The sequence below is a fragment of the Rana temporaria genome (assembly GCF_905171775.1).
Source record: "Rana temporaria chromosome 2 unlocalized genomic scaffold, aRanTem1.1 chr2c, whole genome shotgun sequence".
Classification (NCBI taxonomy): domain Eukaryota; kingdom Metazoa; phylum Chordata; class Amphibia; order Anura; family Ranidae; genus Rana; species Rana temporaria.
In genome coordinates, this window is record NW_024404408.1 from 325,321 (window position 1) to 344,093 (window position 18,773).

At 44.9% G+C, this 18,773-nt stretch overlaps 1 pseudogene; it reads right to left on the reverse strand.

Annotated features, from left to right (window-relative positions):
* LOC120921551 overlaps positions 1–18,773 on the reverse strand; it is a 183,166-nt pseudogene that overhangs the window by 39,209 nt on the left and 125,184 nt on the right.

Consider the following 18,773-nt stretch of genomic DNA (forward strand, 5'->3'; position numbering starts at 1 on the left):
CCACCTGCACATTCCCGGGCAGCTTCTGTGTCCCATTTGACATGAATGGGACTGGCTGCATGGGATGTACAGAACACCTGTGCACCCCTCTGCAGCTAAACACGCCAAGTAGTATGTCCCACATGAACGAGGCCTTAGGCTTTGTTTAGACTTGCATGGGGAATGACCAGTTGAGCTGCGTTTCTCCCGCCTGCCACCCACATACCCTTAAGCTGCAATGGGCAGTGGACGGAGATGTTTACATGATGGGGTCGTAGTGCTTTGCACCCGTGACAAAGTTGTCCCGACTTGCAGCAATGTCGCCCGCCGAACGCTACACATTCAAATCAATGGGGAAGCGCTGCAAACACCCCGCAACTGTGTGATTGGATGCATTTGTTGAAAAAAATGTGTTATAAACAAGCGGTGAGGAGACATCGGATCTCTTCTTCATCACCTGTCAGGATCTTCTGGAGTGTAACCTCGGACTTCAGAGAGAAGGGAGATCAGAAGCATGTCTACATCAACCTTTACTATGAGTCTTAGTTTATTTTTTTGAACAAGTATCATTTTATTTTTACATTTTTTGGGAGGGGGGCTTTGGAGAGATATCTGGGGTCTAATCAGACCTCTAATGTCTCTTATTTGAGACAGAGAAAGTGACTGAAGACGGAGTTCCTTCCCTTCCTCTGCAGGCTCAGCTGCAATACATAGGAATGAATAGAAGTCTCTGCAGAGAGGATCCCATCCATTCATAAACTGAGGCATAGTAATCACACGCTGTACCTGTGCCCATCAGGTGTATTATAACGCCAGCATTGCACACACAGGGGCTGGACCCCCCATGTACAAGGGACCTAAGACATACAATCAGCTTGTCACCCATTCCACCAGACTCCTACAACTGGAAGATTACATTTTTGGGGGGATGTTGTAGAAGAACCCAGACCACGCTATTGTGCGGTGAGAATAGAATCCAACTTTATTAATCATATATATGTGACACTTTAACAACAGAAGAAAAGAGATCGATTGTTTACATTTCAAGGATATATTTATACCATTTATATCATCTATGCTAAGAAACTGATTAAAATATGACACGCCTCTCATTAATACCAGCCCCGCCCACTTATGGAACCCTCTAAACATCCAAATCCCTGTAAATTCCCAGAAGACACTTTAATCTTTTATCCATAACAAGCTGATTGGGTACAAGAGAACCCAGAGCCCCTCCTGCTCATTCCCACCCAACAAGTCCATGTCACCATCTACAAGGTTAGAGGACCTGAAGGAGAACAAGACCAAGACCACCAGGACCATCGCCTGACTGAAGCCATGCTCACATTTCTTTCTAATGCTGCTTCTATGGTCTCCTCAGATACAGGCCATCAACCCCCCTATACTGTGTGATAGAAATACAATTAAGCAAAACAAAGTGAAAAAAATTAAAGTAACACACTGTAAGGAAAAAGAACAAACACACAAAACAATTTTTTAAAACCCCAATTCCCACATACATGCACATAATGCAAACGTCGGCTTCAGGTGCGGTTATGTAGGAAAACAACAATCACACCACACAATTTACATATCACTGCACACACCAGAGTGAGAGGAACGACTCTAGGGACATCATTCATGGAGAAACATCAGCAATGTATACAATTATTATGAAAACTAAAGTAACAACTAATGGCTTAAGAAGAAAATCGTGTGAGTCCCACACACGATCGGTTTGTCTGATGAAAATGAACCGATGGACCGTTTTCATCGGACAAACCGATCGTGTGTGGGCCCCATCGGTTTGTTTTCCATCGGTGAAAAAAAATAGAACATGTTTTAAAATTTTCCTATGGATAAAAAACCGATAGAAAAAAGCAATTGTCTGTGTGGAACTCCATCACTCAAAAATCCATGCCTGCTCAGAATCAATTTGGCGCATGCTCGGAAGCATTGAACTTAATTTTTCTCAGCACGCCATAGTGTTTTACGTCACCGCGTTGGACACGGTCAGATTTTTGACTGATGGTGTGTAGGCAAGACTGAGGAAAGTCAGCTTCATCGGATATCCAACGAAAAAATCCATCGGATTAGATTCCATCAGATATCCGATCGTGTGTACAGGGCATTAGATAGATTATAAGTAAGACACACAACAAGTAAAGTCCAACTTCAGATAACGCTTCTAAAGCCATTACAGCAACAGGTTTTTAAGGTTTAACCACTTCAATACCGGGCTTTTATACCCACCTCCATACCGCGCCTATTCTGGCACTTCTCTCCTACATGTACAAATCATCATTCTTTTGCTAGAAAATTACTCAGAACCTCCAAACATTATATATATGTTTTTTAGCAGACACCCTAGGGAAAAAAATGGCGGTCATTGCAACTTTTTATCTTGCACGGTATTTGCGCAATAATTTTTCAAACAGCATTTTTTGAAAGAAAAAAAAACGGTTTCTTGAATTAAAAAATAACAAAACAGAAAAGTTAGCCCAATTTTATTGTAAAATATGAAAGAGGATGTAACGCAGAGTAAATAGATACCTAACATGTCATGCTTTAAAATTGCGCACACTCATGGAATGGCGCCAAACTTCGTTACTTAAAAATCTCCATAGGCGACGCTTTAAAACGTTTACAGGTTAACAGTTTAGAGTTACAGAGGAGGTCTAGTGCTAGATTTGTTGCTCTCGCTCTAACGCACGCGGCGACACCTCACATGTGTGGTTTGAACAACGTTTACATACGTGGGCGGGACTTACATGTGCGTTCGCTTCTGAGCGCGAGCTACCGGGGACAGGGGCGTTTTATTTTTTTTTTATTTTTTTTTTATTTTACTTATTTATTTATTTTTTACACTTAAAAAAATATATATATATATTTGATTGCTTTTATTCCTATTACAAGAAATGTAATCCCTTGTAATAGGAATAGTGTGTGACAGGTCCTCTTTAAGGGTCAATAAGACCTCCCCCTCGCCCCACATCTCTCCTCCAGGCTGGAAAGAATGAGATCGTGAAAAAAAATTCACATATTTCATTCTTACTAGCTGCAATTGCGGTTTGTTTACTTACAGGTACCCAGGCGTGACGTCATCACATCGCGCCCGGGCCTCTGACGGTCATAGAGATGACTGGTGACCATCTGGTCACCAGCCATCTCTATGCTTCACATCCGGCGGATGGCGATCATCTATCTGGGCCCTCAATGGCACGGTAGAGATCGGAGAAGCACCGGATGGCGGCAAGAGGGGGGATGTCCCCTCCCGTCGCCTTTAAGAACGATCAAGCGGCGGAACTGCCGCTATGATCATTATTACGGTGTGCAGGATTGCCGCTGGAAGAAAATGATATCTGAATGATGCCTCTAGGTGCAGGCATCATTCAGATATCCCCGCACAAAGTACAGGACGTCATATGACGCCCACCCAGGGTAAGACATCCCCTTTTTGGACGTCATATGACGGCGTGCGGTTTTGAAGTGGTTAAACCACCATATGAATAAGAACTGACAGTTTTAAGCACCCCAATCTGTGTTAAATGGTGTTTATTAACTTCTCCAACTGCCATTGTAACCAAATAGCTTGGCCTTCTACAGGAAGTAGGTTAAAACAGATCTGCTGGGAGGATCAACAGGTAATAAAACGGTTACAAGAGGAGACTAGGAAAAACAAAAACTTCTATGCTAACGACAGATTGCACCATTTATGTCATTATTGATTTTGCCCATGGTAGTGCCAATGTCCTAATGTTTCCAGAGACAAGAAGTTCTCTTTGAAAACTTTACCCCAAAAAGAGATCTGTCCATTCAGGATCATTAAAGAGAACCCCAATAGGTGGAATATAAGTGTCCCAGAAGAATGTTTTGGAATATGACCACATACTTAGCACTTGGTGAGCTCAGATCTCTTGCAGTTGTTCTGTGTGAATAGTCTATGGAGATGAGGAATACAAAAGTTGGACAGAGAAAAAAGATAACAAGGACATCCAATCTTCTCCTGATGGAATCCCTAAGGCCCCATACACACGATAGAATTTATCCGCGAATACGGTCCAGCGGACCGTTTCCGCGGATAAATCCTCTCGTAGATTTCGGCGGATTTTCATGCGATGGAGTGTACACACCATCGCATTGAAATCCGCGCCGAAATCCTCTGGCGATGACGTGTCGCACCGTCGCCGCGATTATGACTCGGCGACGTGTGCGACGCTGTCATATAAGGAATTCCACGCATGCGTTGAATCATTGCGACGCATGCGGGGGATCCCTTCGGACGGATGGATTCGGTGAGTCTGTACAGACCAGCGGATCCATCCGTGGGATCCGATTCCAGCGGATAGATATTCTGTGCATGTCGACAAATATTTATCTGCTGGAATTCGGAAATATCCGCGGATAAATATCCGCCGGAGTGTACACACCATAGAATCTATCCGCTGAAACCCATTCGATGGGATTTATCTGCGGATAGATTCTATGGTGTGTACGGGGCCTGAGACTTTCAGCAGAACCAAATGCAACACAAGTAGCCAGCTGAACTTAAAGGGGTTGTAAAGGATTTTTCCCCCCCTAAATAGCTCCCTTTACCTTAGTGCAGTCCTCCTTCACTTACCTCATCCTTTCATTTTGCTTTTAAATGTTTTTATTTCTTCTGAGAAATCCTCACTTCCTGTTCTTCTGTCTGTAACACCACACAATAATGCAAGTATTTTTCCCTGGTGTAGAGAGGGGAGGGGGCGAGCAGGAGTGTCAGGACGCCCACTAACACACAGCCCCTTTCTCTTTCTGCAAAGTAGAGTGTCCTGACTCTCCTGCTTGCCCCCTCCCCCCCTCAAGAGGCTTTCTTCACACCAGGGAGAAAGCCTTGCATTACGGTGTGGAGTTACAGACAGAAGAACAGGAAGTGATGATTTCTCAGAAGAAATAAGGACATGTAAAAGCAAAATGGAAGGATGAGGTAAGTGAAGGAGGACGGCACTAAGGTAAAGGAAGCTATTTAGGGAAATAATTATTTTCTTTTACAACCCCTTTAAGTGATACTGTTGAATGCATCCCATAAACAGCAATAACTCAGTGTTGGAAGGCCTACATCAGCGTAGGAAATTATTTTCTCACTGAAAAGAGACTTCTCCCTGGCCAGTGTCCCGGCTACAGACCTGCCTGCAAAGCTGTCATCCATGAGAGGAGATGAAAGATGGAAAGAAGGCATTGATCACGGGAGAGGAGGCAGAATTTGCAATGGGAGGTGTGGACAAGTTGGGCTTAGCTGGAGTCCTCAAGCCTGGCTGATGATGTATCAACAGTCAGAAGAATCTGGAATGGAATCTCCCAATGAGGCCTCAGGGGCTTGGCAATATGCCACTTGACCACTAGTCTCTGGTACCGGGGCAGTGTTGGTCATGTATTAGCTAAGGATCTGGCAATGAAGAAAACACTTGGGAACACAGCTCAGTTAGTGAATGATAAGAATGCATTACATGTTCAGTCAAAGCTCCATTAAAAAAAGGCTAAGGTGAAAATCATGAGAATAATAGTTCAATCATTGGTGCCTATCACAAAAATTGTCAAAAGTTAAAATATTCACAAGCCTTCTAGATGTGTGTTTGATGGAGATAAGAAATAAACTCAAATAGCTGGATTCAGGTACAGTTACGATGGCGTATCGTCGTAACTCCGAATCCGTGCCGTCGTAACTCCAAATCCGCGCCGTCGTATATTTAAGCGTATGCTCAAACTGAGATATGCTTAAAGCGGAGTTCCGGCCACAATTTCACTTTTTAAATATAAATACCCCTGTAATACACAAGCTTAATGTATTCTAGTAAAGTTAGTCTGTAAACTAAGGTCCGTTTTGTTAGGTTGCTACAGCATTTAGACACTTTATAAAATAGAAATTGACTGGGGCCATCTTAAGTGTGGTCATCATGAAGCCAGACTGTATGACTTCCTGGATTTCAGCCTTGCAGATCTCGCACATGCTCAGTGCTGCACAAGCAGTGTAATAGGTTTCAGATCAGGTTTCAGCAACTTTACTGTCCAAGTCACATGATTCTTCGAGACTGGGGAGTGCACAGACTCCTGGAAAGTTACACCACTACATTCCCAGGAGTCTGTGCGGTGTAGGTTAGGAAGCTTAAGCACCTAGGTGAAGGAAGAGGGAAGATTAACTATTCTGCCTAGCAACAACACTTTGAAGGCATCTAAAAAAAAAAAAAAATTCTTAAAGGACTAATGACATTTTTTTTAAAACTACTGATGTAATGTTATATTTATGGGTGGAACTCCACTTTAAATGTTGCTAAGATACGACCGGCGTAAGTCTCCTACGCAGTCGTATCTTAGCTGTCTATTTATGCTGGCCGCTAGGGGCGTATACGCTGATTTACGCCTAGAATATGTAAATCAGCAAGATACGCCTATTCACGAATGTACGCACGCCCGTCGCAGTAAAGATACGCCGTTTACGCAAGGCGTTTTCAGGCGTAAAGATAAACCACCAAAAAGATGGCGCAGCCAATGTTAAGTATGGACGTCGGAACAGCGTCAAATTTTTCACGTTTTACGTTGTTTGCGTAACTCATCCGTGAATGGGGCTGGCCGTAATTTACGTTCACGTCGAAAGCATTGACTATTTGCGATGTGATTTTAAGCATGCGCACTGGGATACGTTCATGGACGGTGCATGAGCCGTTCGTTCGGCGCGTCATTTACGTGAGGTCACAATTCATTACCATACAACACGCCCACTACAGCGTACTTTGAATTACGCGTGCTTACGCCGGCCCATTTACCCAAGCCACCGTAACTTAGGATGCAAGTTCTTTGTGAATACTGTACTTGCCTCTCTAACTTATGGCGGTGTAGCGTATATGAGATGCGCTACGCCCGCCTAAAGTAAGGCACAGCTACGTGAATCTGGGTAAAAGAATATGATCATCACATTTCAGTCTGCTCACAGATTTTTGTTTTTTTAAGTAGCATTTTATTTTTTCACTTCTTCCCTATCTTGTGGGATGACATTGGTGAATGTGAAACTAATGGGACCCCTACAACTTCTTTAATATTCCTCCTTCTTCCAGAGTTACCTCTCTGAAGCTGAATCCTTTGGTGATACATTAGTCCGGCATTAGCTGTAAAAGCTTTGTCACATTCAGAGCATTAATTGCTTTTCTCCAATGTGAACCCTCTGGTGTCTGATAAGATTTGACCTATGATTAAAAGCTTTTTCACATTCAGAACATGGATATGGCTTCTCCCCAGTATGAATCACCTGGTGCGAGATAAAAATGGACTTCTGTGTAAAAGCTTTGTCACATTCAGAACATTGAAATGGCTTCTCGCCAGTGTGAACCCTCTGGTGTGAGATAATTTCGCTCTTGGTTTTAAAAGCTTTGTCACATTCAGAACATTGAAATGGCTTCTCGCCAGTGTGAACCTTCTGGTGTGAGATAATATCTCTCTTGGTTTTAAAAGATTTTTCACATTCAGAACACTGATATGGCTTCTCTCCAGTATGAATCATCTGGTGTATGATAAGCCCTCTCTTGGTTGTAAACGTTTTTCCACATTCAGAACACTCATTCGGCTTGTCTCCAGTGTGAATCTTCTGGTGACTGTTAAGGTTAGCTTTCTGATTAAACACATTGTCACATTCAGAACATTTATATGGCTTCTCTCCAGTGTGAATCATCTGGTGTCTGATAAGGTGTTCCATCTTTGTAAAAGCTTTGTCACATTCAGAACACCGATATGGCTTCTCTCCAGTGTGAATCCTCTGGTGTTTGATAAGGTGTTCCCTCTTTGTAAAAGCTTTGTCACATTCAGAGCACCGATATGGCTTCTCTCCAGTGTGAACCCTCTGGTGTATGATAAGCTCTGTCTTGGTTAAAAAAGCTTTGACACATTCAGAACACTCATATGATGTGTCTCCAGAGTGAATCCCCTGGTGTCTGATAAGATGTGACTGATGTGTAAAGACTTTTTCACATTCAGAACACTGATATGGCTTCTCTCCAGTGTGAATTCTCAGGTGTTGGATAAGCGTAGCCTTGGTTAAAAAGGCTTTGACACATTCAGAACACTGATATGGCTTCTCTCCAGTGTGAACCATCTGGTGTGTGATAAACTTTCCCTTCACTGTAAAAGCTTTATCACATTCAGGACACTGATATGGCTTCTTTCCAGTATGCATCATCTGGTGGTTGATAAGGTTTCTTGCTATATTAAAAGCTTTGTCACATTCACAGCACTGATATAACTTCTTTCCAGTGTGAACCTTCTGGTGTCCGATATGTTTTGCCTCCAATGTTAAACTCATGTGACATTCCAAACAAGAGATAGCTGGAAATGACTCCTCTTATGTATACATGGGTTGGACTTTACTGTAAAGTCATTGTCACTTCCAGAACACTGAAATGACTTCTCTCCTGTTGTCCTCTGAGGCGGGATCAATGATGAAGAGGATCCAAAACACTTATGACTTTTAGAACACGGATATGTCTTGTGTCCTGTGTGAATCCTCCAGTGAATTGTGATAAAGACTTTCAGTCACTTCAGACACCCATATGGCTTCACTTCCCATGTGACTTTGTTGTATTGATGAAGACCAACATGATAGAAAACTTGGTTCCTCAATCCACCTGTACAGAAAAAAAAGAAATCAGAATTTTATATAAAGGGCTGAATAAAGTTGCTTTCTATTTTTAATGTTCATTGTTAAATATTTTGTATTTATAGAAAGAATATGTACAGCATTATATATATTTTTTTAATTAACCATTTCAGCTCCGCAAAGTTTTACCCCCTCCGTGACCAGGCCATTTTGGCTATGTGACACTGCGCTACTTTTACTGACAATTATATAAACAAAAAAAAGACAGACATTTAAAAAAACAATATATTTTTTTTTACTTTCTGCTATAAAACATATTCTATAAAAAAAATAAAACCTCTTTATAAATTTTGGACAAAATGTCTTCTGCTACATTTCTTTGGTAAAAAAAAAAAAAAAAAATCCCAAATGGTGCGTATTGATTGGTCTGTGTAAAAGTTATACTGTCTATAAAACTATAGGATATATATTGCAAATGTTATTAGTATTTTTTTTATACTAGTAATGGCAGTGATCACTGACTTATAGCGGGGTGGGGAGCAATCTGGCACTAACTGACACTGGGGGGAACTAACTGCCACTGACATCACCAGTGACACTAATACAGTGATTAGTGCTAATAATATGCACTGTCACCGTACTAATGATAGTGTGTAGGAAGGGGGTAACATCTAGGCTGATCAAGGGGATAAATATGTGCCTAACAAGTGTTTATGTGTACTGTGTGCAGCTTTTACTGGGGATCTAGTTGTTTTCATTCCCTACTTAGCATAGATCCCCTGTCACCCAGTGATCAGCATGTGCATTAACGAATCACAGCACAGCTGGGCTTACAGGCGCACACGCCCCCTACTGGAGAATGTGATGTGTGCAATTCTGGGCAGCCGGCCCACAATGTAAGAGTGCATCTCCCCATACACACCCCCAAACATCTCATCATACACACCCCCAAACATCTCATCATACACACACCCCCAAACATCTCATCATACACACACCCCCAAACATCTCATCATACACACCCCCAAACATCTCATCATACACACCCCCAAACATCTCATCATACACACACCCCCAAACATCTCATCATACACACCCCCAAACATCTCCCCATACACACCCCCAAACATCTGCCCATACACACCCCCAAACATCTCATCATACACACCCCCAAACATCTCCCCATACACACCCCCAAACATCTCATCATACACACCCCCAAACATCTCCCCATACACACCCCCAAATATCTCATCATACACACCCCCAAACATCTCATAATACACACCCCCAAACATCTCCCCATACACACCCCCAAACATCTCATCATACATACCTCCAAACATTTCATCATACACACCCCCAAACATCTCATCATAGACACACCCCCAAACATCTCATCATACACACACCCCCAAACATCTCATCATACACACCCCCAAACATCTCATCATACACACCCCCAAACATCTCATCATACACACCCCCAAACATCTCATCATACACACACCCCCAAACATCTCATCATACACACCCCCAAACATCTCATCATACACACCCCCAAACATCTCATCATACACACCCCCAAACATCTCATCATAGACACACCCCCAAACATCTCCCCATACACACCCCCAAACATCTCATCATACACACCCCCAAACATCTCATCATACACACCCCCAAACATCTCATCATACACACCCCCAAACATCTCATCATACACACCCCCAAACATCTCATCATACACACACCCCCAAACATCTCCCCATACACACCCCCAAACATCTCCCCATACACACCCCAAACATCTCATCATACACACACCCCCAAACATCTCATCATACACAACCCCAAACATCTCATCATACACACACCCCCAAACATCTCATCATACACACCCCCAAACATCTCCCCATACACCCCACCAAACATCTCATCATACACACCCCCAAACATCTCATCATACACACACACCCAAACATCTCATCATACACACCCTCAAACATCTCATCGTACACACACCCCCAAACATCTCATCATACACACCCCCAAACATCTCATCATACACACACCCCCAAACATCTCATCATACACACACCCCCAAACATCTCATCATACACACCCCCAAACATCTCCCAATACACACCCCCAAACATCTCATCATACACACACACCCAAACATCTCCCCATACACACCCCCAAACATCTCATCATACACACACCCAAACATCTCATCATACACCCCCCCCCAAACATCTCATCATACACACCCCCAAACATCTCATCGTACACACACCCCCAAACATCTCATCATACACACCCCCAAACATCTCATCATACACACACCCCCAAACATCTCATCATACACACACCCCCAAACATCTCATCATACACACCCCCAAACATCTCCCAATACACACCCCCAAACATCTCATCATACACACCCCCAAACATCTCCCCATACACACCCCCAAACATCTCATCATACACACCCCCAAACATCTCATCATACACACACCCCCAAACATCTCATCATACACACCCCCAAACATCTCATCATACACACCCCCAAACATCTCATCATACACACACCCAAACATCTCATCATACACACCCCCAAACATCTCATCATACACACCCCCAAACATATCCCCATACACACCCTCAAACATCTCGACAATACACACCCCCAAACATCTCATCATACACACCCCCCCAAACATCTAATCATACACACACCCCCAAACACCTCATCATACACACACCCCCAAACATCTCATCATACACACCCCCAAACATCTCATCGTACACACACCCCCAAACATCTCATCATACACACCCCCAAACATCTCATCATACACACACCCCCAAACATCTCATCATACACACACCCCAAACATCTCATCATACACACCCCCAAACATCTCATCATACACACCCCCAAACATCTCATCATACACATCTCCCCATACACACACCCCCAAACATCTCATCATACACACACCCCCAAACATCTCATCATACACACCCCCAAACATCTCATCATACACACACCCAAACATCTCATCATACACACCCCCAAACATCTCATCATACACACCCCCAAACATCTCATCATACACACACCCCCAAACATCTCCCCATACACACCCCCAAACATCTCATTATACACACCCCAAACATCTCATCATACACACACCCCCAAACATCTCATCATACACAACCCCAAACATGTCATCATACACACACCCCCAAACATCTCATCATACACACACCCAAACATCTCATCATACACCCCCCCCCCCAAACATCTCATCATACACACCCCCAAACATCTCATCGTACACACACCCCCAAACATCTCATCATACACACCCCCAAACATCTCATCATACACACACCCCCAAACATCTCATCATACACACACCCCCAAACATCTCATCATACACACCCCCAAACATCTCCCAATACACACCCCCAAACATCTCATCATACACACCCCCAAACATCTCCCCATACACACCCCCAAACATCTCATCATACACACCCCCAAACATCTCATCATACACACACCCCCAAACATCTCATCATACACACCCCCAAACATCTCATCATACACACCCCCAAACATCTCATCATACACACACCCAAACATCTCATCATACACACCCCCAAACATCTCATCATACACACCCCCAAACATATCCCCATACACACCCTCAAACATCTCGACAATACACACCCCCAAACATCTCATCATACACACCCCCCCAAACATCTCATCATACACACACCCCCAAACACCTCATCATACACACACCCCCAAACATCTCATCATACACACCCCCAAACATCTCATCGTACACACACCCCCAAACATCTCATCATACACACCCCCAAACATCTCATCATACACACACCCCCAAACATCTCATCATACACACACCCCAAACATCTCATCATACACACCCCCAAACATCTCATCATACACACCCCCAAACATCTCATCATACACATCTCCCCATACACACACCCCCAAACATCTCATCATACACACACCCCCAAACATCTCATCATACACACCCCCAAACATCTCATCATACACACACCCAAACATCTCATCATACACACCCCCAAACATCTCATCATACACACACCCCCAAACATCTCATCATACACACCCCAAACATCTCATCATACACACACCCCCAAACATCTCATCATACACACCCTCAAACATCTCATCATACACACACCCCCAAACATCTCATCATACACACCCTCAAACATCTCATCATACACACACACCCAAACATCTCATCATACACACCCTCAAACATCTCATCATACACACACCCCCAAACATCTCATCATACACACACCCCCAAACATCTCATCATACACACCCCAAACATCTCATCATACACACACCCCCAAACATCTCATCATACACACCCCCCCAAACATCTCATCATACACACCCTCAAACATCTCATCATACACACACCCCCAAACATCTCATCATACACACACCCCCAAACATCTCATCATACACCCCCCCAAACATCTCATCATACACACACCCCCAAACATCTCATCATACACACCCCCAAACATCTCCCCATACACACCCCCAAACATCTCATCATACACACACACCCAAACATCTCATCATACACACCCTCAAACATCTCATCATACACACACCCCCAAACATCTCATCATACACACACCCCCAAACATCTCATCATACACACCCCAAACATCTCATCATATACACACCCCCAAACATCTCATCATACACACACCCCCAAACATCTCATCATACACACACCCCCAAACATCTCATCATACACACCCCCAAACATCTCCCCATACACACCCCCAAACATCTCATCATACACACACCCCCAAACATCTCATCATACACACCCCAAACATCTCATCATACACACACCCCCAAACATCTCATCATACACACACCCCCAAACATCTCATCATACACACACCCCCAAACATCTCATCATACACACCCCCAAACATCTCATCATACACACACCCCCAAACATCTCATCATACACACCCCCAAACATCTCATCATACACACACCCCCAAACATCTCATCATACACACACCCCCAAACATCTCATCATACACACACACCCAAACATCTCATCATACACACGCCCCAAACATCTCATCATACACACACACCCAAACATCTCATCATACACACCCCCCCAAACATCTCATCATACACACCCTCAAACATCTCATCATACACACCCCCAAACATCTCATCATACACACACCCCCAAACATCTCATCATACACACCCCAAACATCTCATCATACACACACCCCCAAACATCTCATCATACACACACCCCCAAACATCTCATCATACACACACCCCCAAACATCTCATCATACACACCCCCAAACATCTCATCATACACACACCCCCAAACATCTCATCATACACACCCTCAAACATCTCATCATACACACACACCCAAACATCTCATCATACACACCCTCAAACATCTCATCATACACACACCCCCAAACATCTCATCATACACACACCCCCAAACATCTCATCATACACACCCCAAACATCTCATCATACACACCCCCAAACATCTCATCATACACACCCCCAAACATCTCATCATACACACACCCCCAAACATCTCATCATACACACACCCCCAAACATCTCATCATACACACACCCCCAAACATCTCATCATACACACCCCCAAACATCTCATCATACACACACCCCCAAACATCTCATCATACACACCCCCCAAACATCTCATCATACACACCCCCCCAAACATCTCATCATACACACACCCCCAAACATCTCATCATACACACACCCCCAAACATCTCATCATACACACCCCCAAACATCTCATCATACACACACCCCCAAACATCTCATCATACACACACCCCCAAACATCTCATCATACACACACACCCAAACATCTCATCATACACACACCCCAAACATCTCATCATACACACACCCAAACATCTCATCATACACACACCCCCAAACATCTCATCATACACACACCCCCAAACATCTCATCATACACACCCCCAAACATCTCATCGTACACACACCCCCAAACATCTCATCATACACACCCACCCAAACAAAGAGAAAAGCCAATGTAGCACCAATATTTAAAAAAGGGCCAAAATACATCCCTGGGAATTACAGACTAGTTAGCCTAACATCAATAGTATGTAAGCTCTTGGAGGGGATGATAAGGGACTATATACAAGATTTTAGTAATGAGAACGGTATCATTAGCAGTAATCAGCATGGATTCATGAAGAATCATTCTTACCAAATCAATCTATTAACCTTCGATGAGGAGGTGAGTTGCCATCTAGGTAAAGGAAGGCCCGTAGACGTGGTGTATTTGGATTTTGCTAAAGCATTTGACACAGTTCCCCCTAAACATTTAGGCCCGGATTCACAAAGCACTTGCGCCGACGTATCTCCAGATACGCTGCGTAAGTGCAAAAATGCGCCGTCGTATCTATGCACCGGACTCACAAACTAAGATACGGCTAAAAACAGGTTTCATCCCACCGACGTAACTTGCCTACGCCGGCGTAGAGTGGGCGCATATTTACGCTGGACGCATGTGGCGCTCCCATTGATTTTCTATTCCAATATGCAAATGAGGGAGATACGGCGATTCACTTTTTTTGTCCGCCAGACTCAGTGCGAGTAAAGTCATCGTCCGTCGTAAAGTTATGCCCCATAAAGGTGGTGTAACTCAGCAGCATCCATGCAAAGGGAACACAAGCCAGCGTATTTTACGTAGTTTATGTTGGACGTGAATATGACTAGGCATATGTTACGTTCACGCCGTAGGCAGTGATCCGACGTTTCTTAGGGAGTAGTTCCGACGTGATTCTGTGCATGCACACTGGGATGTGTCCACGGGATGGCGCATGCGCCGTTAGTTATACGTATCTGTCTGGCGCTCGGCCCATCATTTGCATGGGGTCAAGCCTCATTTGCATGGCTCACGCCCACTTCCACCCACACTGGCTTACGCCTAGGAAACCCAGCGCAGTTTTGGGAGCAAGTCCTTTGTGAATTTCATACTTGCATCTCTGTGCTGCGTCGGCATAGCGTACAGGAGATACGCTACGGATTCATTAATGTGCTCTGCTGTCTGTGAATCCGGGCCTTACTGTACAAAAAAAGTTCAGTTGTCATGGACCATAGGGTGAGTACATGGAGTACATGGACCATAGGGTGAGTACATGGACCATAGGGTGAGTACATGGAGTACATGGACCATAGGGCGAGTATAGGGTGAGTACATGGACCATAGGGTGAGTACATGGACCATAGGGTGAGTACATGGACCATAGGGTGAGTATAGGGTGAGTACATGGATCATAGGGTGAGTACATGGATTGAAAACTGTCTACAAGGGCGAGTTCAGAGAGTGGTGTTAAATAGGGAGTGCTCGGGGTGGTCAGGGGTGGGCAGTGGGGTCCCCCAGGGTTCTGTGCTGGGACCAATCCTATTTAATTTATTCATAAACAACCTGGAGGAGGGGTAAACAGTTCAATCTCTGTATTTGTGGACAAAACTAAGCTAAGCAGGGCAATAACTTCTCTGCAGGATGTGGAAACCTTGCAAGAAGATCTGAACAAATTAATGTGTGGGGGGGGGGGCAACTACATGGCAAATGAGGTTCAATGAGAAAAATTTTAAATAATGCATTTGGGTGGCAAACATATGAATGCAATCTATACACTGGGGGGAGAACCTCTGGGGGGATCTAGGATGGAAAAGGACCTGGGGGTCCTAGTAGATGAGAGGCTCAGCTGCTGCTAACAAAGGATACAGAATATTGGAATTAAAAAAGGGGATCATTCCGGTTCCGGCGCCACATGAGGAAGAGGTAGATTCCCTCAGCTCCCGCCGCGCTCCTCTCAAACCCGGCCGATTCACCCAGCTACAGCTTCGGGGAGACCCCCCCCTCCGCCCCCGCCACATCCTGGGCTCAGATGGATCGCTTTGTGGAGCGATCGTATGCTCGAGTGGCGGCCGCCGCGACCCACACAGCGGGAGAGCCGACGGCTGATGCAGGCAAGATGGCCGCCACTCGCACGCAGGCAGAGCTGCTATCAGCGCCTGATCAGTTGCAGACACAGCCACAACTGCAGCCCCTCACGGCTCCTATGCCACCAGCAGCTATAGACCCTGCTTCCCCTGCTGGTATAGCGCAAGCAGTGGTGGCTTTGCTGGGCCCCACGCTCACTGCCACTGTGCATGCTGCAGTACACAGAGGGCTGGAACAGCTCCATATTGAAGTGCAGGCACAGGCACAGAGACTCACACATGCAGAAGACAGGATCTCTTCGCTAGAGGATGACTCCTCAGCTGCCTCAGCTATGCTGGCACGCATTGATGTCGCACATAGGGACATCTGGCGCAAACTCGACGATTTGGAAAATCGCTCGAGAAGGAATAATTTGCGCATTATTGGACTCCCTGAGTCGGTTTCCGCCACTCAACTCACGAATATTTGCGCGAAAATAATTCCTGAGCAATTAGGTCTCCGCATACCCTGCACCATTGAAAGGGCGCATCGCATCGGGCAATACTCTGAAAGTCATGTCAAACCACGCCACGTCATAGTAAAATACCTCAATTATGCTGACAAGGCGGCCATTATGCAGAAGTTTCGCCGCACACGCACGCTGTCTGTAGATGGAGCGCGACTACTGCTTTTTGCGGACTACTCCGTGGAGGTAATGAAACAGCGCAAGGCCTTCTCTGCGATCTTCACAATGCCCAAATCCGGTTCTCGTTGGCTTACCCGGCACTCCTTCGTGTCCAAACGCAAGACGGGGAACAACTCACCTTTGCCACACCTGACGAAGCAGAAAGTTACGTCAACACCCTGGGAACGGATATGGATCTCGCCAACTCTGCAGAAAATTCATCCTCTCCGCAGGCTCCTTCTTCATCTACACTGCCTAAACAAAGTAGCCCGACTAAGCCCCCTTACAAACGCATCCGCGTCACGCAGAAGGAGGACAGATCTGGCGGTCGCTGACAGCCCACGATGAAACCCTTTTTTTTTCTTTATCGGACTCGCACTGGAAACGGGTAATATGGTCCCCCTTTCCTTTCTTTAGTCCTCTTATTCCTGGTCTAGTCTGCCCTTGTTTTTCTTTTTTTTTTTTATTATTATTATTTTGTCTTTCGGTCCGACTGGACCCTATGTTGCGATGGAGGACCTTGAAAATATTTGAACTCTGTGCCTGATCCTGTTTAGTGGTTACCTGACTATGTTCCTGTTATAATGGCGTTGTTCTTTAGCTCTCACAATAAACAAAAAAAAAAAAGTGCGCTGTAGAGGCTCCAGCTGCTGATCGGTCCATTTCTGCTCACACACAAGGGCTGACCATTCGTCCGCTGATACATGCGCCTCTGTCTGGAGTCACTATGCTCGCTTCATGGACCCCCGTATACTTGGCCTACGTGGTGCCCTCCCCCTCCCTGTAGCTTATTTACCGACATCAGAAGAGGTGCTGATGAGTAGCGGGAGCCTAACTAGGTAGTGGAACCTCATGTGGAAAAAAGTGAAGTGTTTATCGTGTGATGGGTGTTCGTTACACCTAAATGTTGCTCTGTTATTTCTTTTTTTAGGTACTTATGATGACTGTTTATTGTTTATTCCTATTTGTATTGCGTTTCTACCCTCAGGAGACCTGAGACACTTGGGTGACTCTCGTGCTGAAGATGCCCTGCCTTCAGGGGTGCCTCTTGGCAAGCCCCCACCTCAATATACCATTTTACCTCAGACATGGCCTCGTCAGCCAGTGGGAGTCACCTGAGGTTTGTCTCATGGAATGTTAAGGGGCTTCGTTCTCCATGCAAACGTATGTCCATCCTTAGGCATTTGAAGCGTCTCCGGGCGGACGTGGCTCTGTTACAGGAGACACACCTGTCCGCGAATGATCTAACACGTCTCCGTAAACTATGGGTAGGCTCGGTGTATGCCTCACCGGCTATAGGCCGTAATGCTGGAGTGGCTATCTTGCTGCACAAGAATCTGCGACACACTGTTAGGGAGGTCAGAGCAGACTCGACAGGCCGCAAGCT